General features: G+C 31.4%; 1 long non-coding RNA gene across 1 annotated transcript in view; it reads right to left on the bottom strand.

Moving 5' to 3' along the window:
* Positions 1-17,058: 17,058 nt before the first annotated feature.
* The window catches only part of LOC142323160 (uncharacterized), a 37,485-nt gene continuing 33,077 nt past the window's right edge, over positions 17,059-21,466 (bottom strand). The window contains exon 3 of the long non-coding RNA XR_012756035.1: positions 17,059-17,170. This is a non-coding gene — a long non-coding RNA (uncharacterized LOC142323160). The remainder of the gene's footprint in view (positions 17,171-21,466) is intronic.

The following is a 21,466-nucleotide window of genomic DNA, read 5'->3' as shown; positions in this document are numbered from 1 at the left end:
ATTTTAGTTAAAGAAGTTTCAGGTTATTTATTTATAAGATTTATTTTTTATTTGTGCTTCACTATGTAAGATCGTTGAGGTTTGGACTGCGGTAAACATGATGCGGGTCGTAAGGAAGCTGCAGTTAAACTTTCGTAACGATCGGTTCAGTAGTTTTCGCGGTTATCAGGAACTAATGAATAAGAGGTTGTTTCTATAAATAATAGTGAGATAAAAGTATATCTTGTACAAAAAAAAGAAACTACGGTACAAGGAAAACATCGTTTTCATCAATTTAATTTGTACCAAACGTAAAAAGACTTATTAGATTACACCAGTAATTCCCAAACTGTGCGCCGCGGCACCCCGGGGAGCCGCAGCCTCTTCACAGAGGGCCGCGAAATATTGTAAAAGCTTCATAATTAATTGAACCAAGACATTTATAATTATTAATCTAATGTTAATAAAGTAAAAAATAATGAAGATTCACGAGTTTTATTTATTTTTACCTCTTACTGACGAGTAGTCATACTTTTACTAGGGTAGGGCGCAATGGAAAAATTTTAATTGAAAAAGGGCGTCGCGACTAGGAAAAGTTTGGGAACCACTGGATTACACCACATCTAATATTCATTCAATTAAATTTAATTTAAAAATAGAAATTTTATAAGTTTTCATGTCGACGGCGATAAAAAAAAGCTACCGTGCAGCATTCAGCTGTTCCTCTCTCTTTAGCAGTCATCGGTCAGTGGTAAAATCAGAATTTAAAAATATACTGCAATTCTATTTACAGTTGAAAATATCTTTAGTAATAGGGAATATTTTCAATTTTTAATTAACAAAATATTTTAGGCTGAACAAATATTTGTCCGGAATGAATTTGATTTTTTTAAAAATTGATTTATTTTTTATGTTTTTTAAGTAAAAATATACGGCACATCCTGTTTGTTTAATATTTTCAAATAAAAGTGTATATATCTTTATTCTGTTCATACACACGACAAATTAATTAAAATTCCTATTACTTTGGATTTTTATAACCAGTCAATCTTTAAAATAATTATAATTAAAAACCGCCTTCTTAATGTTAGTTACTGAAATTTAACACAATCACTGGGGTATTTCATATAAATATATACAACTTTCTCTCTCTCTCTCTCTCTCTCTCTCTCTCTCTCTCTCTCTCTCTCTCGCTCTCTCTCACTCTCTCTCACTCGCTCTCTTCTTTATCTATCTATCTTACGCGCGCGCGCAATTTATTAGCTTTTCTTTTACTAGAATAAAAATCATTTCTTATACAATAAGAAATTTTTATGTTTTAACATTGTAATAAAACTGAAAACTCGGTTTTTTCTACGTCATTCGAGCATAACATACACATAGAAGAAATACGTTTCGCTCAAATTTTATACGTTATCACTAATGAACATATCGTTAGTTTTCTTCACCATCTTGTAAGAAATCGTCAAATAAAGATCATAGAATTTTTACAGGTTTAAATAGATTTTCTTAAAATTGTTAAATTATTTCTATCGAAATTAATTTATAAAACCTATAAAATTCTCATTATTTATTTACCCGTTCGTAAAAAAAAAAAAAAATAATAATAAAGGAAGTTAAAAGAAAGTTTTGATGCTGCATTTACTGTTCTAGAAAGTAGTTAAGTCTTTTTTCATCGGTAGATAAATTTTTCTTTCGCTTGAAACTAATGAGTGCAAAAAATACGAATTGTGGATTCATTAATCTAGTAAACGTCACGTAACTCGCGGGTGAATTTCCCGTGTTACTTACTGTTTTACGAATTAAAAAAGGAAGTTTCCTATTTTACATACAGTTTGTTGTCTGTCACAGGCACGGTCAATTTATTTCGATTTAAAATTGTTATAGTCGACTTCGTCTCGCACTGACAATTCCAACGCGATAACAAATTTATCGATAAGATTCCTGAATGCGCTTCTTTTGCAAAAAAAAGTCACGGGCGTTTTAAAAAATCCTTTAATCAGAACGGTGCTCGGCAGAGTGATAAATAAGGGTTAGATGGACAACAACATATGTTACAATATCAAACTTTCATCGACCTCGGTTATATCTAAACGCCTCGATTATAGCTATTTAAATTTTACTTTACCGAAAATTCTTAAAAAACAATAACGATGCGTGTCGAAACCGACGAATGACCCGAAACGAAGAGGAGTATAAAAAATATAATGGCCACATTATACTTACTTTGATAACAGCTGAAGTGTAAATTTTCCTAGCAATTAAATTTAATATTAATTATTTATATTTTATATCGATTTTACTACGTATCGAATATCTTATAATAAATTGCTTTTATAAAGTATTTAATATCTACCAACGATTTAATAAACTCTTATTAGATTTTAAATCGTTTTTACTGGTATCAATAACTTTGTTAACCCTTATCCTCCAATTATGAAATCAAGCAGAGCCATTGGTTCTCCAATTTTTTGATCACGTAGTTCCATGTTAGCTATTGATTAAATTTATGGTTGGTTACCATAAATATAAAATTTGATATATAAATATATAAAATAGATATATAAAAATTGTTTATATTAAAAAAATTAAAATCTTTTTAACAAAAAACTTCATTTAATCAAAAAATAGGCCTTACATGTCCATTAACATAATATTTTTCAGTGTGATATTTCTTGAAATAATTTTCTGGAACATTAGGAGTAAGCCTACCTTGGGGTTCAAATATTTCATCATCGCTACCTTCACTCTTTCTATAATTGTCCAAAATAACATTTTCTTGATCAGGATCTTCATAACTATTATCGTTAAACTCATTTTCAATATCAGAATCGGTTAAAAAACTACTAACTACTAGAATGAGTCCTACGTGCCGTGCCGAATCACGGAATACACAACCTCACTTCGAGAACGTAACTAAGCGTAAAAAGATCTATTTTCGTATATCAATATCGAATATCGATATTAAGTGTGTTTACGATCTTACAAACAGATATCAGTTCGTTTTTTAATTTCTGTGCATAGCCGCGGTTAGTTTAAAAATATTGAGCTGTACTCGACAAAGGAGTGCTACGTGTAAATTTCATTGTCGAGTTATACTCGACAAAGGAGCGCTACCGTTAAATTATGATGTCGATCTGTATTCGACAGAAGAGTTCAAAGGGTTAATGTAACAACCCGCTTTATAATAGCGATAACCGATAGATTAATATTCTACTAGGTTTTCAACCGATGAACAGTTCGTTATTGAATTCAATATGTATGTGTGTATACGCTTTTTGTCTCGGATTTTGATTTTGATTTCGGGTTCCGATTAAGCATCGTTAGACGATTACAAAAATACGCGAAGGGTCGCGATCGGCAGTCGGGTTCACCTCAAAATGTCCGCCAAAAAATAAATGTTGTAATAATAATCATTTCGCGATAACGATGTAAGCTACCAAGTCGGTTTAAATGGCACTCGTGTAAGATTTACTAAAACGCATACAGTATATAAATATGAATTTTGTAAATTAAGTATGAGATTCCCCAAAACTAGCTGTTTAATAATAAAAAAGCATGCCATAAACCGCCAAAACACGAGATAAATAAATTATACTAATTTAGCGTATGTAGAAGTTGGAGATAAATGACTTTGTTAGAAATGAATTAATAATCGACAGAAGGATAATAACAATAATCGAATATCGGTAGGATTTTTAATTAAAAATAACTTGATTACGTTTTGAGAACAATATTTTAATTATTCTGTTTAGTAAGACTTTTAACTATCAGGTTTAAGTAATTTTAAATGATAATGATAATAATTAATACGTTAAATAATAACAGTAATACTTTTATTATTTTAAATATAAAATGAAAGAGGAATTGAAACTAAAGTCTTATTTTTTTAAATATATTTTTTAGTTTCAATTTATTTAAATTTAATTTTAGCGTCTCTTTTGCACTCAAGAAGTTTTTTCTTTTTTCTTTTTCATCGACCTAATATATTAGTGGAATAATTATATTAATAGCGCACCCTTTGAATTAATACTTTATAATATTATTCGATTAATTTTATTTCCCATCGCTCGGTACAGTGCAAACATTAAGTAATACGACACTTCAGCGTTCAGTAAAACAAAGCGCTTAGCAAGATTCCTAGAAAATCAAGAGTCGAATTGCCAGCTTGCTATTCTCACGCCGTATTGACGTGTGACCCCAGTCAGGGTCAGTAAATGCAAAACTCCCCTCCTTCCGGCAGCTTACGATACGAAGTAACTTCATTTACAAAATATAAATGATATTTATTCGGTTACGAATTGAATCTTTTATTACCTCCCGTGTTTTCAATAAAAATTAAAATAAATTTTATTCCAATTTAAATCTTAATTGTAGTTTCTATTAAATGAATCCTACTTAAACGCTTTAAAAACGCTTATAGCAAGCTGTAAATAAAAGAATATAGTAATTATAAAACGACCGACCTCATCCGTGCAATCGTATTTATTAGTAAATTACATTAAATATCTCTATAACTAAATTTTATTAAATTCCTTAATGTGGTGGTAACATTGAAAGTTCTGTGCCGATTAAAAAATTTTAATAAGTATTTTAATGATTTTCAGTGGTTAAAATTTGTCTATCGGATGAACCATCTAAAAACCGTCGTTTTAAAGGTTATTGCCTGAGGAAAGTTCTCGGCCCGATAAAGAAAAATAAATTTTTTTTCGATGAAGTCACCTTGCGATTCGATACAGCTTTCCGACTTTTTAATACCCTCATTATAATACGATTTGTCCGACTGCAAAATAAGCGATTGGCATTGACCAAATTTTTTGAAGTAAATTTTCTTCCGGCGAGCCGTTTCTTCAAATTTAGGAAAAGGAAGTAATCGCTGAGAGCCGAATCCAGCGAATACGGCGCATGTGAAAACATTTCGAAAGGTAGATCGTGGAGTGTTACAGTGACAACCAGAGACGAGTATGCAGGCGCATTTTCGAGTGTAAATGCACTTTTTTACGTTTAGCCTGATCAGCACCCTTCATTCGGTCAAGTTGTGAAATGTAATACTCCCCGTTGATGGTCCTGCCTTTTTCCAGGTAGTCTGTGAGCACTGCACCTCGAGAATCCCAAAAGGTCATATGACTTTTCTAGGATAGAATTTTTTTCGGTTTCTTCGGTGCACTTTCACCTGCTCTTACCCGATCTTCGGTCTATGGCGGTTAACGGAGAATCCGTTCCATCTGCTGTTGTAAAACGTCGAAAAAATTCAGCGGAATTGCGTTTAAATAAGCCTAGGTTTAAATAACCTTGTGAAGTGTTCAGTCGATTGCGTTTTTGGTCGACTTCAGTGGCCTCTCTCGTAGCTAAAATTAGTGAGGGTGCTGCTCCAGAAAGTTTTTTCTAGGCCTTTAGAAGGCCATGGTTAAAGTTTTCTGTAAAATTAAAGAACTGAAATAATGAATCAAATAGAATAGCTGGAAGCAGGATAATAATCTAATGCTACACTTTATCATATTCAATAATATGGTGCACAGTTTTTAAGCACATTTTGCTTAAAAACCGTATTCGGTTTAACCGAATAATTATTAGAATATGGATACAGATAATACTTTTTAGTATTATTAGATAATAACTTAATAAAATGTCCGCTTAAAAAACACTGCAGTCCAATGGTGCTCAATTTAAATTTCTATGTACACAGAAACAAATACATAATTATTTTTTACTAATTACCTTCTCTTTCATCCTTCCAGCGTGTTTTTGGACAGATTTGACCATCAACACGCCAGGGTCGGCACTGCCGGAGCGACAGTGCTCTCTCTCCCTTGCAGTCTCCAGTGCAGCTGCCTATGTACGCATGCACACAACAGCCAAACACCACACCGCTGGAACTACGAAGCATACAGTTCTATACAAAGATTTTTGTATCTTTTTCATAAACTGGGTAATGGCTACTGACATTAAGCTTAAGGATTAAGAAAGAATTAAAGAAAAAGGAGTCATTATATTAAATTCTATCGATAATATCAAATGGAAATAAGGAGTGCTGCAGTTCTACAGTACGTATACGCGAGCCGCCAATGGTCGACTGTTATAAACACGGCACCCTTCGAGCGGAAAGGTTTGGGATACCCAAAGCGAGTAAAATGTAACGATCTGTCGAGATGGTTTCAAATTCATCAAGCTCCTGTACCTTCAGTTAATAATAAAAAGTGTTCTGTCCAAAGGCAGGTTTTTAGATGGCCGCCCTTCGTTCTGCTCGATTCTGTGCCATCGTTTCATTTTATAGTAACTTCTTCCCTTTTTATATTGTCTACCATTTTCATTCGTCTCCGACCTCTTGCTTTCACAAATCCTTCCAATGCCGTCACCAACAGGCAGTCACGTCTCAGCCAATATCCCAACCAAATGAATTTTCTTCTTTTTATTATTTCTATAATCGCCCTCTCTTCTACGAAGCACCTCCTCATTCCGAACTCTCTCCGTCCAGCTGATCTTTTCTATCCTCCTGCAAAACCACATTTCAAACCCTCCAATATTCTCTCCTGTCCCTTTCTAATAGTCCATGTCTCTACCTCGTAAAGGGTTACACTCCACACAAAACATTTCGCAAGTTTTTACCTTAGTCGCAGATCTAATTTGCTACATAGCACTCTCCTCATCTTGCTGAATGCTTCCTTTGCCCCCGCAATTCGTACTTTAACTTCCTGATCACACTTCATATCTTCCTTAATGATACACCCCGGGTACTTGAAGGATGCCACTTGCTCAACTTTATTTCCCTCGATCCTAATTGTTGCCCTTTTGGTTGATTTTCTAATTATCATGCTTTCTGTCTTCTTTGTATTTATCTTCATCCCTTACTCCTCGTAGGTTTGATTTATTCTTCTCAATATTTCATTCATCATGTACTCACTCTCTGCCAGCACTGCCATGTCATCAGCGAACCTAACGCACTCTATCCTCCTTCCTCCAATATGTACACCCTTACTACCAGATAGCGTACCTTCAGCTTGAGATCGGTTAATCTCGTCATTGTGGACTTTTGGGACGATTTCTTCGATCATAGCTGCTTTTTTGCATTCCGAAAGTTTATCGTCTTTAATGGATCTACAATCACTTTTAAATTAGCAGCCCGCTTTATTTACCGTCAGTCACGAAGAGGGGATAAATTCTTTAAAATGGAATCTAACTGTTTTTCCACGTACGTCAGGGTTAAACCTCTTAAAATGAAGTATTTTGTAACAGTTGAAACTTCGATTTTTTCCATTTTTCATAAAATATCAAAAATTGTTTGATTTACTCGATCGCCAGGAACAAGCAACAAAACGCAAGTATCTGAAACTTTGCAGCACACCATCTAAACGATCATACTCGACAAATATCATTTGTCGTTCGATCTTACTTGCGCCATCTCTGCGTGTCAGGACGAGTACTTTCGGTACATAATGAATCGGCAGTTAATTTTTATTTTGCTCGTATTCAGATTTTTTAAGTTTTGCAAAATATACTATATTATACTACACTATATTATACTATACATTAAACAAAAATTATTATTATTATTATTAATGATTAAAAAAATTACATCAAAACTTCCTGAAAACCGAAAGATATTAAATGATAGTTTTAGAATTTTGCAAAATATTTAAATTACTTAGAAACTTAATTTTCAGTTTCTGTACTGTTTAAGGATGAAATATTTTAATCGATTTTCGAAAATCTAAATTGAATTAAAAAGTATTGACAAAACTTGGTAAATTATTTTTGAGGATCTGGAGGAGTTTATTATTAATAATCGTTCGGTAAAGAACGAATAATAAAGAACTATTCTTAAACGATGATATACGTAATGCTGGAGGAAGAAACTTACGATTAAATTAACCGACAATCGGATCGCTTTTCATAAATGTATTAATTATAACGCTTACAATTACCGAATTATAATATAATTGCATCTCATGAGTACATAAAAAAATCAGATCAAATTTTTCAGGATAAATAACGTTTAGACGAGCTTAGATATTCAACGGCTAAGGATTTGTGTTCTTTGTTTACACGGGTTCTTTTTTCTGGATTTTATTTTAGAGATGTTGTTTTTATATGTTTTTAAAATATTTTTCGTCTGGTATTTTGATTTATTGCTTTTTTTATATTAAAAAAAATCTTAAATTAATCTTAAATTTTTATATAAAAATTTAAGATTTTAGATCGGTTAATGATTCTGTTTGATTTGAGTATTTTGTTTCCGATAGGTCATTAGAATTTTTGAATCGATTAGGATTTGTTTTTTATAAGCTTTCTTAAATATTTAAGGATTATTTTTTCTGTCATATTTTTTCGGTACCGATAAATACGATTCGCGTCGACCGATTTTTATTAGATGAAAAATGTTAACGTTTCAATTAAATCTACTTTTTTAAATCCGCTAACTTTGTAAAACTACAACCTTCGTTAATTTTGTTCTTAGTAATGCTCTTCTGATTGAGTTTCTTCCGCAGTTTTTCTAAAGAATTTTTCAGGTAAAAACTGGAACGAATCCATCTTATCGTCCGTGAAATAACTTGTCCACCATCCCTGACGTCATATATGGCGGTCTTTGCCGGTGAATATCGCTTGAATAGATATACTAAAGGAGAAAGTACGGTGACCACGTCAAAAATTAGGTATCCGGTTTATTATTATAAAATTATAGGTATATTATTCAATTTATACTTGAGGAAATCAATAGGAAAAGGAAAGAAAGCAGGTGTAATAAATAAATACATACATATTTCTAAATAAATGAATACATTAACTTTAATATAATTATAGTTTTGTAACAAATTGTTAAATAAATGGATAAATACAGTTTTACATAAATGAGATTATATCATTTACAAAACAATTAATTATACAAGCTGCTTAATGAAGAGTTCACAAAACGATTGTTTCTTGTTTAAAATACATAATGTAGAATGTCTATATATATATATATATATATATAATTTATAAAATACGTAGTTTGATTAAATAAAATACTTAAGATAGAATGATTATATATAAGCTAGTATATATATATATATATATATATATATATATATATATATATATTAGCTTTTACCCGCGGCTTCGCTCGCAGTGAACCTTTAAACGAAATAAGCGAGCAACTATGTCATGTCCTTCAGTGGCTTTTTGCCCGGGCATTAGCTCTTTAGTTACATCCTGCCACGAAGGATTACAGGTAAAAGTTACAAAGAGGTCAGGCCTGCCGTAAGTTCGTACATAAGCGAAAACGTCTTGAGTGTATTCATGCAGATAACGGAGACTGTTCACAAAAGTAGAAGGCAGAATAACCACCTTGCCTATGTCGTTAGGTCTAATATTACCATCTGCGCTAATCGCATCTTGTAGATGAATTTTCAGCTCGTAATTTCGTCTGTGGTTTATAGAAATGTAACGAGAAGGCGTTCGCTCTCTACTTTAATATACATATCTACCAAGAACTGATGAAAGAGTTGCCTTGACCACGAAAGGAGATTGAAGTCGTGCTCTCGAAGCATCATGTGATACGCATAAAAATCCATGCAGGAATTTTTTTATTGGGAACTGGCTGTCTTGTTGTTGGATTAATGACTGGAATATTGAAATGATATCCTGGCTCACCTTTACTGAAAATTAAGAGGTGCTGCAAAGCAGCATAAAATTTATGAGTATCGGCTACGCGTTTCAGCGTATTATCATGTGCCCGTAACACTATCTCTCGTGGAGAGCATGGGTCACCAGTAACCAATACAGCAACTTCATTGATCATCGGCGCATTATAATCCCTCTCATGTTCGCCACGAGGAGTTCGATCAGCATGAATGACCACTATGTAATTATATGGAGGCCAGTTTTCCATTGCACTTTTAAAGGTATTTACCAATAAATGGTGGCTGTGTAACATTCGTTGAATTTTCAATACTGTATCTCTTTCGACTCCTTCAATACACTGACAACGACGGTTTACTTCATTTTCTTTATCACCCGTAAAATACACCTGCAAAAATTTATGCTGTTCATTATCTGCTGGAAAAAGCGATCCAATTTGATGATATATCTGTACTTGTACAGTAAAAATTGGTGAAAATCCGGATATTCTTATCACTTTATCTACTCCAAATAATGTCATTTGGAAGCAACAATTATACTTTCTGATTTTACTTAAAAATTGCTTCGACTCATCTGTAACACTTAAATATAGAGTTTTCAAAGGCTCCTCTGGTCCAAGTAAAGGAAGTGAAACATTAGTCATTACATCTTCTAAGCCGAATCAAGCTTCGACTAATAATTCATACTGTACTTTAAAATCAGAACCTAACAAATCTGTTTTACTTGCAACAGCAATAGTAAACGTTAAGAAAAAAAAGGTAATTTCATCCAAGCTAGAGTCTTACTTGGTTCCACTTCGATGATTTCATTTTGTACTGAAAGGTTTGCCGCAAAACTTCGGCTTCAACCAAACCTGTTCTCATGCCGATCACAGATAATAGCAATGACGTTACTAAATCTAAGCTAAGTAATGATTTAAATATTAATTCTAGATATGAAGATTTTAATTTTAATTTGAAATGTCATGTAATGCCATCCATTGCAGGTTTGTTACCCAGTATTTTGTAAACGTAACTGACTGGTAAATTCCTTCTCACCTTTTTCTAACCGATCCTCATTTTAATATTCCTGGGCAAATCGACATTCTCCTAGGAGCTCAATATCATCTTTCTCTACTTAAGCCTGTTCAATTAACTCATAATTCCAATCATACCACACTTCAAGAAACTCGTCTTGGTTTCATAGCTTCTGGTCAAATCCCTACTAAACCTAGCAAACGGAAAAACAATTCAAATTCAATATTACTTCTTGTTAGTAGTGATCAGCTTTCCTCTCAATTAGAATCATTTTGGAGATCTGAAGAGGTAGAAGATTGTTTACCAACCAAAGAGGAATCTTTCTGCGAAAAACATTTAATTGAAAATACCTTTTGTGATCAACGAAAGAGATTTCTTGTGTCTCTTCCTCGTAAGGAAAATTGTACTTAGGAGATTCTCATGCAAATGCCAAACATCGTTTTAATTTTTTACATTGTAGATTTAAGAAAAATCCTAAACTCAAGGAAGACTACTTCCATTTCATGAAGGAATATCAAGAATTGGATCACATGCAACCTGTAGATTCATTTTAGTCCAAGGTTCCATCATAAACCTTTTATTTGCCCCACCACGCAGTATTTCGTGAATCTTCCACCACTACCAAAACAAGAGTAGTATTTGATGATAGTGCAAAAACATCAAACGACCGATCACTTAATTCAATTCTCTCTACAGGTCCAGTAGTACAATAAGATTTATTTTCAATTATAATTTGTTTTAGAACTCACAGCTACGTGCTATCAGGAGACATTCCTAAAATGTACAAATTCGGATTTATCCTCGAGATTTTTCATTACAAAGAATTCTCTGGTATGATGATACCAACTCATCAATTATTCCATATAACTTACAGACAATTACTTATGGTTTAGCACCTTCAAGTTTTCTAGCCACAAGATGTTTGATTGAAATTTCCAATCAAAATGAAGCCTCTTTTTCTCAAGCTTGTCAAGTAATTAAGCAAGATTTCTATGTCGATGATCTGCTCACTGGTTGTGACAACATCGATCAGTTGAAACAATTGTACAATGATGTTTCGTTATTGCTTAGCAAATATAGACTTTCACTACATAAATGCCACTCCAGCGTTCAAGATATGTTTGACAATTCTGATTCTTTCATTAAATTAGATAAGGATGAAAATACCAAGACCCTTGGATTATTTTTTGTAATCCTCAAGGCGATGATTTCATTTATCAATTCGAACCTAGGGATAAGAATACTTCTTACAGCAAGCGTTCCGTTTTGTCAATCATTTCTTCATTGTTCGATCCTTTATGACTACTTGCTCCTATAATCGTTCCGGTTAAAGTGTTCATACAAGAGTTATGGTGCGCCAACCTTCACTGGGATGAAGTTCTTCCTGCTCCGTTAGCTGAAAAATGCTTTCCTTTCTCCACTGATGTAGAAATTACGAGAAATAGTTCAAGTACATCCAGGTAAGGATGGAGTCGTTAGATTAGCAGCCGTAAAGACAATTGATGCAATAATAAAAACAACCATTAACAAACTAATTGTTATTCTAAATTTAAATGATTGTGATAACATGACTCATTCAGAATGTAATTCTTGATATTTACTTAACGTCATTTTAATGTAATTGTTCATTCTTTAATTTATTTGCTTTCAATCATTGTTCTTATCAACACTGTGTTGTTCAACTAACTTTAATTGAAAGCTGTAAGTATGACTAATCTAATGTATCACAATTCATTTTTAGGTTAAGTTTGCTTGTAAAATGTCGTAAAATTATAATTAAAATAATTATAATTGGAGGGCAGTGTGTTAAGTTCCACTTTGCCATCAGGTGCTGCTACCTAACGAGAACTAGAGTCTCCATGGCAAGCTTGGTCAGCCGATCTGATCACCCCATGTCCTACGTCATAATGCTGTAAGGAGTGGTCATTGTGAGGTCATGTCATACTAAGTCCATTCTTTCTTCGGATGAACCTTAGCTTTAATGTTTTATTTAATTTTTTATTTTATATTTTTATATGTGTAATTATATGTTATGTTACAATTCATTTCATTAACTGTCAAGATGACAATTCATTAAACCATTATACAACAAGCAACAAGGCGTTGTCTTCATTCATCACCTATGAACATACAGTCCAACCTTGCTCTAAAATCTACCACGTGTTAAGGGGTGAGATCGTTCATAGCAATATATTTCAAAATATATCAAAAACAAAAGGTTTAATTAGGTTACCTCCAAAACTACAGAATTCAATAATGCTTCCTACGTTGTGCTTATTGTTGTTTTTCATAAAAGTGGTTTCAAGTTTTTTCTCTCATCATCAGTAAATAAAATTTTTTCTGTTTAAAAAATCACACATTACTCTTAAAAAATAAAATTGTAAACATAAAAAATATGTAGTCATAATTACTGAAGCACATTTTATTATGCGGCTAGCCACATATAAAGTACTATACTGTTCTGTACATATGAACCATAAATAAATAAATATATATATATATATATGCATAACAAAGACAAAAGTATAAAACATTTTACCACAAAGAGTACAAAATTTAATAATGCTTCTTCCTTATGCTTATTGTTTTTCATAAAATTGATTTCAAGGGTTTCTCTCATGATCAGTAAATAAAAATGTTTCTTTTTAAATAATCACACAATAAACTTAAAACTTTAAATTAAAAAAATGTAAAAAGTTTTGTTATGCCGCTAGACTCACTAAAGTACTGTACCCTTCTGTATATCTGCATAAATGCATATATATATAATTATATATTATAATATATATATTATATATTGATATGCATATCAAAGAAAAAAGTATAAAAGAGTTCACCACCAAGAATACTAAATGAAATAATGCTTCTTACCTTATGATTAATGTTATTTTTCATAAAAGTACTTTGAATGGTTTCTGCCATCATCAGTAAATAAAAATTTTTCTTTTAAAAAAATCATAAAATAAATTAAAACATTAAAATTTTAAATATACAAAAATTTGGACTCAGAAATAAATAAAAAAATTGTAATGTGGCTACCCACACATAAATTTCTGTACTCTTCAGTATTTATCGATAAATAAATTTATATATATGCATATCACGGGCCAAGGTATTTATACTTTGGCCTTTGCCAGTTTACCACCAAGAATATGGAATTCTATAATGCTTCTTACATTATGTTCACTGTTAATTCATAAAAGTGCTTTCAAGGGTTACTCTTAGAATCAGTAAATAAAAATTATTCTTTTTAAATAATCATAAATAAACTTAAACTTTAAAATTGTAAGAACATAAAAAAATGTTGTCATACAAATTAAAAAACATTCTGTTAAGAAGCTAGCCACACATAAAATACTACTCTTCTGTATATTTATGCATATCAAAATCAAAAGTATAAAACAGCTTGCCACAGAGTACAGAAATCAGATGCTTCTTACATTATGCTTAATGTTATTTCATAAATGTGCTTTCAAAGCTTTCTCTCATCAAAACTTTCTGTCAAATTTAAAACAATAAAATTGTAAACATATAAAAATATGTAATCATAATTATTTTAAAAATCATTATGTTATGGGGGTTGCCAAATATAAATTACTGTACTATTCTGTATATATGAACCATAAATATAAATAATAATAATAAATATAAATTAATAAATAAATATATATATATATATATATATACATACATATGCATATCAAAGACAAAAGTATAATATATTTTACCACAAAGAGTACAGAATTTAATAATGCTTCTTCCTTATGCTTATTGTTATTTCATAAAATTGATTTCAAATATTTCTCTCATCTTCAGTAAATAATTTTTTTTTTTAAATAATCGCACTTTAAACTTAAAACTTTAAAGTCGTAAACAAATTAAAAAATGTTGTCATAAAAATAAGAAAAATTTTATTATGCCACTAAACACACATAAAGTACTATAATCTTCTCGATATCTGCATAGATATATATATATATATATACAGATGGATATCAAAGAAAAAGATATAAAAGAGTTTACCTCCAGAAATGCAGAATTCATTAATACTCCGTACATTATACTTATTTTTATTTTTCCTAAAATTGCCTTCAAGGATTTCTGACATCATCAGTAAATAGAAATTTTTCTTGTTAATAAATCATACAATAAACTAAAAACATTGAAATTGTAAATATATAAAAATTTATACTCATAAAAATTAATAAAATTCTTTTTATGTGGCTACTCACACATAAAGTACTGTACTCTTGTGTATTTATGCATGAATATATATATGAAAGAACAAAGCATAAAACAGTTTACCACCAAGAATATAGAATTCAATAATTCTTTGTACATTGTTTATCGTTAATTCATAAAAGAGCATTCAAGTGTTTCTCTCATCAGTATATATATTTTTTTTTTGGATAATCACACATTAAACTTAAAAATGTTGTCCTAAAAATTAAGTAACCTTCTGTAATGCGGCTAGCCAAACATAAATTATTGTCATAACATAACATAATATATACATGTATAATAAGAATATGCATATCAAGGACTTAATTATAAAACAGGTAGCCAGCAAGTGTAAGGAATGAAATAATGTTTCAGACCTTATGATTATTGTTATTTCAAAAAAGTTCTTTCAAGGATTTCTCTCATCATCAGCAAGTAAAACCTTTTCTGTTAAATAATCATACATTTACAGTTTAATGGTATAAAAATATGTAGTCAAAAAATTCTTCTATAGCTAGCCACACATAAAGTACTTTAACGCTTCTGTATATCTGCACAAATATATACAGAGTGATTCAAAGAAACGGGAAATTTAAAAAGTTAAATAACGTTAATGAAAAATTTTTTTTAGAAAATTAATTTTATTTCATGTAATTGTACAAATGTTGCCATTTTAGGATACAGACATTTTAGTTTATTTTTTAAAGATGACATCTTGCAGGTGACCTCTTCTTCTACGTAAACACTCACGAAGTCTCTTCGTTAAATTGGTCATGTTTTGACATAACATCTCAACTGTAATTTCCGCAATTGCTTCTCGGATCTTTGCCTTCAGTTCTTCCGTTGTAGCAGGTCTACTGTGGAACACTTTGCTTTTAAGGTGACCCCACAAAAAGTAATCGCAAGCTGAGAGATCAGGCGATATGGGAGGCCATCTAATGTCACCATTTCGTGAAATGACACGTTGTCCAAACAATCGGCGTACAGCTGCCATCGATATTCGTGCAGTATGTGAGATTGCTCCGTCTTGTTGAAACCAGGCTGTGTTAAGAATCGGTGGAAATCTCTTTTGTTGTTCCACAACAAAGGTTTCAAAGGCTACGTAACGAGCCGACGTCACTGTAATCGCAAGACCGTTGTACATTTATGCATATGAAAGAAAAACAGTCTCCCACTAAGAGTACAGAATTCAATAATGCTTCTTACATTATGCTTATTGTTATTTCATAAAAGTTCTTTTCAGTGTTTCTCACATTAATAAATGATCACATCAATAAATAATCTTTTTCCTGTTCACACAATAAAATTGTATCGTAAAAAAAAATATGTAGGCATAAAAATTAAAATTGTTTGTTATGTGGCTAGCCAGACATAAAGTACTGTACTCTTCTGTATATCTGCAAAATATATATAAAAATGCACATCAAAGGCAAAAGTATAAACAAGTTTACCACCAAGTGTACAGAATTGAAAATGCTTCTTACCTTATGCTTATTAATATTTCATAAAAGTACTGTCAAGGATTTCTCTCCCCATCAGTAAATAAAAATTTATCTTTTTAAAAAATCATACATTATACTTAAAACATTAAATTTGTAAACTTATAAAAATATGTAGTCATAAACATTAAAAAAAAATGATATGTGGCTAGCCACACATAAAATACTGTACTCTTCTGTATAATTGCATAAATAATAAAATAAAAAAAAAAAATATATATATATATATATATATATATATATATATATATATATATATATATATATATATATGTGTGTGTGTGTGTGTGTGTGTGTGTGTGTGTGTGTGTGTGTGTGTGTGTGTGTGTATAAATACGCATATCAGTGACAAAAGTATAAAACAGTCTGCTACTAAGAGTACAAAATTCAATAATGCTTTTTACCATTTGTTTATTATTATTTAATAAACGTTCCTTCAAGGGATTCCGTCATTATCAGCAAATAATGTTTTTTTTTTGTTTTTTTTAATAAATTATACATTAGAATTAAAATCTTTAAATTGTAAACATATTTAAATATATAGTCATAAAAATTAAAAAATGTTTGTGTTGCAGCTAGCCACACATAAAGTACTGTACTCATTTGTATATATGCATAAAAAAAAAATATATATATATGCATATCAAAGGCAAAAGTACCTTATGCTTATAGTTATTTCAAATACTTTCAAGGATTTCTGTCATCAACGTAAGTAAAATTTTTTGTTTATATAATCACACAAAAGTTTTTAATTTTATAAAAATATGTAGTCATGAAAATGAAAAAAATTCTTGTTAACTGAGTAGCCAGACATAAAGTACTGGATCTTCTGGATGTCTGCAAAAAAAAAACATATATATATGGATATCAAAGACAAAAGTATAAAAGAGTTACCATCTCACGTACAGAATTCGATAAAGTTTCTAATATTATACTTATTTTTATTTTTCAAAAAAGTGCTTTCAAGGGTTTTTGACATCATCGGTAAATAAATTTTTCTTTTTAAAAAATCATACAATAAACTAAAAACATTAAAGTTGTAAATATATAAAATTTTGTACTCATACAAATTAAAATTATTACTCTTGTGTATTTAAGCATAAATATATATTTATACGCATATCAAAGACCAAGGTATAAAACAATTTACCACAAACAATACAGAATACAATAATTCCACTTACATTGTGTTTATTGTTAAATCATAAAAATGCTTTCAAGGGTTTCTCTCGTCATCAGTATATATTTTTTTTCTTTTTGGATAATCACACATTAAACTTAAAATTTAAAAATGTAAACATATGAAAAAATGCTGTCCTAAAAATTAAGTAACACTGTTATGCGGCTAGCCACACATAAATTATTGTCCTCTTCTGTATACATGCATAAATATGTACATTAATATATTATATACATGTATAATATGAACATGCATATCAAGGACTTAATTATACAACAGGTAGCCACCAAGCCACCAAGAGTACAGAATTAAATAATGTTTCAAACCTTGATTATTGTTATTTCATAAAAGTTCTTTCAAAGGTTTCTCTCATCAATAAGTAAAAACGTTTCTATTAAATAATCATGCATTAAAATTTTAATGGTATAAAAATATGTAGTCAAATATATATATATATATATATATATATATATATATATATATATATATATTTCTTGTGTGCGTGTGTATGTCACTGAACTCCTCCTAAACGGCTGGATCGATTTTGATGACATTTTATGTGTGTGTTCAAGGGGATTCGAGGATGGTTTAGGATTCACAATTTGGTCTACTGGAAAATGTTTTTTTAATTATTTTTTTTATTTATAAGTAGTTGTTGATTTTGGAATGTTTTACATTGGATCCGGCAGACTGCGCTAACATCGCAGTATTGAATATTCAATAATATTCTATTTTAATTTTAGTTTGTCCCGACAGTTGGTGCTGCGATCAAATTGAAAAAAATATTTTGTAATTTTGTGTTATCAATGTGTTACAAAAAATCGTTTGCTAATTAAAATATTACATCAAAATGTAATTAGTGTTTGAAGAGTTTTGAAGTGTGCATAAAAAACTATACATTTGCGAATTTAGTGCGGAATCAAAGTGAGTATATTTCATATAAATTTTATCAAATTTACACGTGCGTTGATTAACAACCACCCTAACCTACAAATTTATTTGTGTAGCTAATCGATTTCATAACGAATTTTTTCAATTATTTTTATTAAAAATTATTCCTTTTTGGAAATATTAAATAAAAAAAAGCAACAAAATAAAATTACGCGTTTTTTATGTAAAATTTGGTACAATAAATCTTTTAAGTTAATTAATTTAAATTTCATTTCAATAAGTTACTCATATTCGTTGTGTATTATTTTACAGTATTTTATTTTTACAGAAAAATTCCACGTCTTCGTGGAAGAGCAAGAAATATTGGTCGACGTACTCGGAACGCGCAATTGGTCCATGATCGTCGATTAAATAGAACATTAAAAGAACACTCGACGGATAATGTAAATTTAAGAGATCAAGTTGCATGTACACGTGCAAATGAAAATTCAGGGCAACGCAATCAACATCTTCGTACTAATACATTAAGACAACGAGCGACCAACGCACATAGAGAACGTAACCAACGGAGAGTGCAAGATAATCGAGCATTGGCACGAGCATCATTTAATCGTCTCGCGTTTGAATATGATCCTGAAATAGACTATTCGTCACATTCATTAATCACGGTCGGTAGTATGGACAAAGAGTGTCAACATTGTCATGCTTTCAAGTACAAAGGTGAATCAGCTGGTTTATGTTGCGCATCTGGAAAAATTTCACTGCCACCGCTAAATCTACCACCGGAACCTTTGAAAACACTATTAGCCGGAACCACATCTCAATCAAAATTGTTTTTGCGGAAAATTTGTAAATTCAAATCTTACTTCCAAATGACATCATTTGGAGCAACAAAAATTGTTCATAATGAAGATGGTCATAATTTTGAATCTACATTCAAGATTCAAGGTCAAGTGTACCACCAAATTGGTTCATTGCTTCCAATGCCTGATGCCGATAAAAAATTCTTACAAATTTACTTTATGGGCGATGAGGAGCAACAAACACATACACGCTGCGTATACAACCATATAGAGCAGATGGAGGAACGAGAAATTGTGGACATTTTGGAAATGTTTTTTGCAAAACTATAACCAATTGGTACGATTGTTCAAGACTTTCTAACAGACTGCAAAACGACAACTACGTCATTGTCATTAAAACAGACAAAGTGCCCTATGGAGAGCACACAGGCACATATAATGTTCCAACTATTAATGAAGTTGCAGTTGTTATGGCTGGTGACCCATGTGAACGTCGAGACATTCGCAAACAACGCAGAGATAATACGATGCAAATAATTCAAGACAATCATCGTTCTTACGATGCTTTGCAGTATCCGTTGATATTTTGGAAAGGAGAAGATGGATATCATTTAAATATTAAACAAAGGAATCCAACTACAGGTACAACTTGTATATTATCTTATAATTCTTTTTTTTGAACCAATAATTCCTGTTTATCTCATAAATATATTTATTTGCAGGTGAAGAACTGATCAAGAAAGTTAGTGCTATGAACTTCTACGCATATCGGTTGATGATAATGAAGATAATAACATTCTCCGATGCAGACCGCTATTTCATCAGTACATTGTCGATATGTTTGTAAAAATCGAAAGTGAGAGATTACGATATACAAAATTTAATCAAGCAAAACTTCGTGCTGAGGAGTACATTAATTTGCGTGACGCCGTAATCGGTAATGTAGATGCAACGAATGACATCAACAACATCGGTACCGCATATATTATCCCATCATCATACATTGGTACTCCGCGTCATATGCAAGAATATATTCAAGACGCCATGACTTACGTACGTGCATACGGCCGACCAGATCTTTTTATCACATTTACGTGTAATCCAAACTGGGATGAAATTAAAAATTTGCTGTTGTCAGGTCAAACATCGATCCATCGCCATGATATCACTGCACGTGTCTTTAAACAAAAAATAAAATATTAATGAATTTGATGAAACACACGTTGTTGGCTTTATTCTGTTGAATGGCAAAAACGAGGTTTACCTCATGCGCATATTTTGATTTGGTTGGTGGATAAAGTACGCCCACAAGAAATTGACAAAATTATTTCAGCCGAAATTCCAGATCCGAATGTTGATCAAGAATTGTTTGACATTGTTACTAATATGATCCATGGTCCATGTGGTACTCTAAACATGATGTTACCATGTATGGACAATGGAAAATGTACGAGACTTTCCAAAACCATGTCAAACTGATACTATCACCAATATAGACGGTTATCCATCTTACCGGCATAAAGACGTAGACAATGGCAGTCAATCATATGAATTGCGTCTGTCAAACGGTGTAAGAGTAGATATTGATAATCGCTGGGTGGTTCCATATTCGCCATTGCTGTGCAAAACCTACAAAGCGCACATAAACGTTGAACTATGCAGTTCGGTGAAGTCTATCAAATACATTTGTAAGTGTGTTCACAAGGGCAGTGATAAAGCTATATTCGCTGTTCAAAATGTAAACGACAATGACGAAATAACACGTTATCAAACGGGTCGTACATAAGTAGAAACAAAGCTATTTGGCGCATTTTTACGTTTCCTATACATGAAAGGGATCCTGCTGTTATACATTTGGCTGTGCATCTTGAAAACGGACAGCGTGTTTACTTCACAGAACAGACTGCACTATAACAAGTTTTAACGGCTCCAAAAACAACTCTAACTGAATTTTTCAACCTTTGTAGTCGACAAGATGTTGTTGGTCAATTCCCAAAGACATTAATGTATACTGATGTTCCTAAATGTTTTACATGGAATAAACAATCAAAAAATTGGGAACCACGAAAACGAGGCATTCCAGTCCCAGGATTCGCCGACATATTTATGACAAATACTTTAGGTCGATTATATACAGTTTTTTTTTTTGCGTTTGTTATTGGTTAACGTTCCTGGACCGACATCCTAACAATATTTGCGAAAAGTCAATGGTACTTTATACGACACTTTCTTCTATGCGTGTCGTGAGTTACATTTATT

Source organism: Lycorma delicatula, chromosome 4, assembly GCF_047948215.1.
Source record: "Lycorma delicatula isolate Av1 chromosome 4, ASM4794821v1, whole genome shotgun sequence".
In the NCBI taxonomy this organism is placed as follows: domain Eukaryota; kingdom Metazoa; phylum Arthropoda; class Insecta; order Hemiptera; family Fulgoridae; genus Lycorma; species Lycorma delicatula.
The sequence above is the reverse complement of the archived record's forward strand: the minus strand, read 5'-3'. Positions and strand labels throughout refer to the sequence as shown.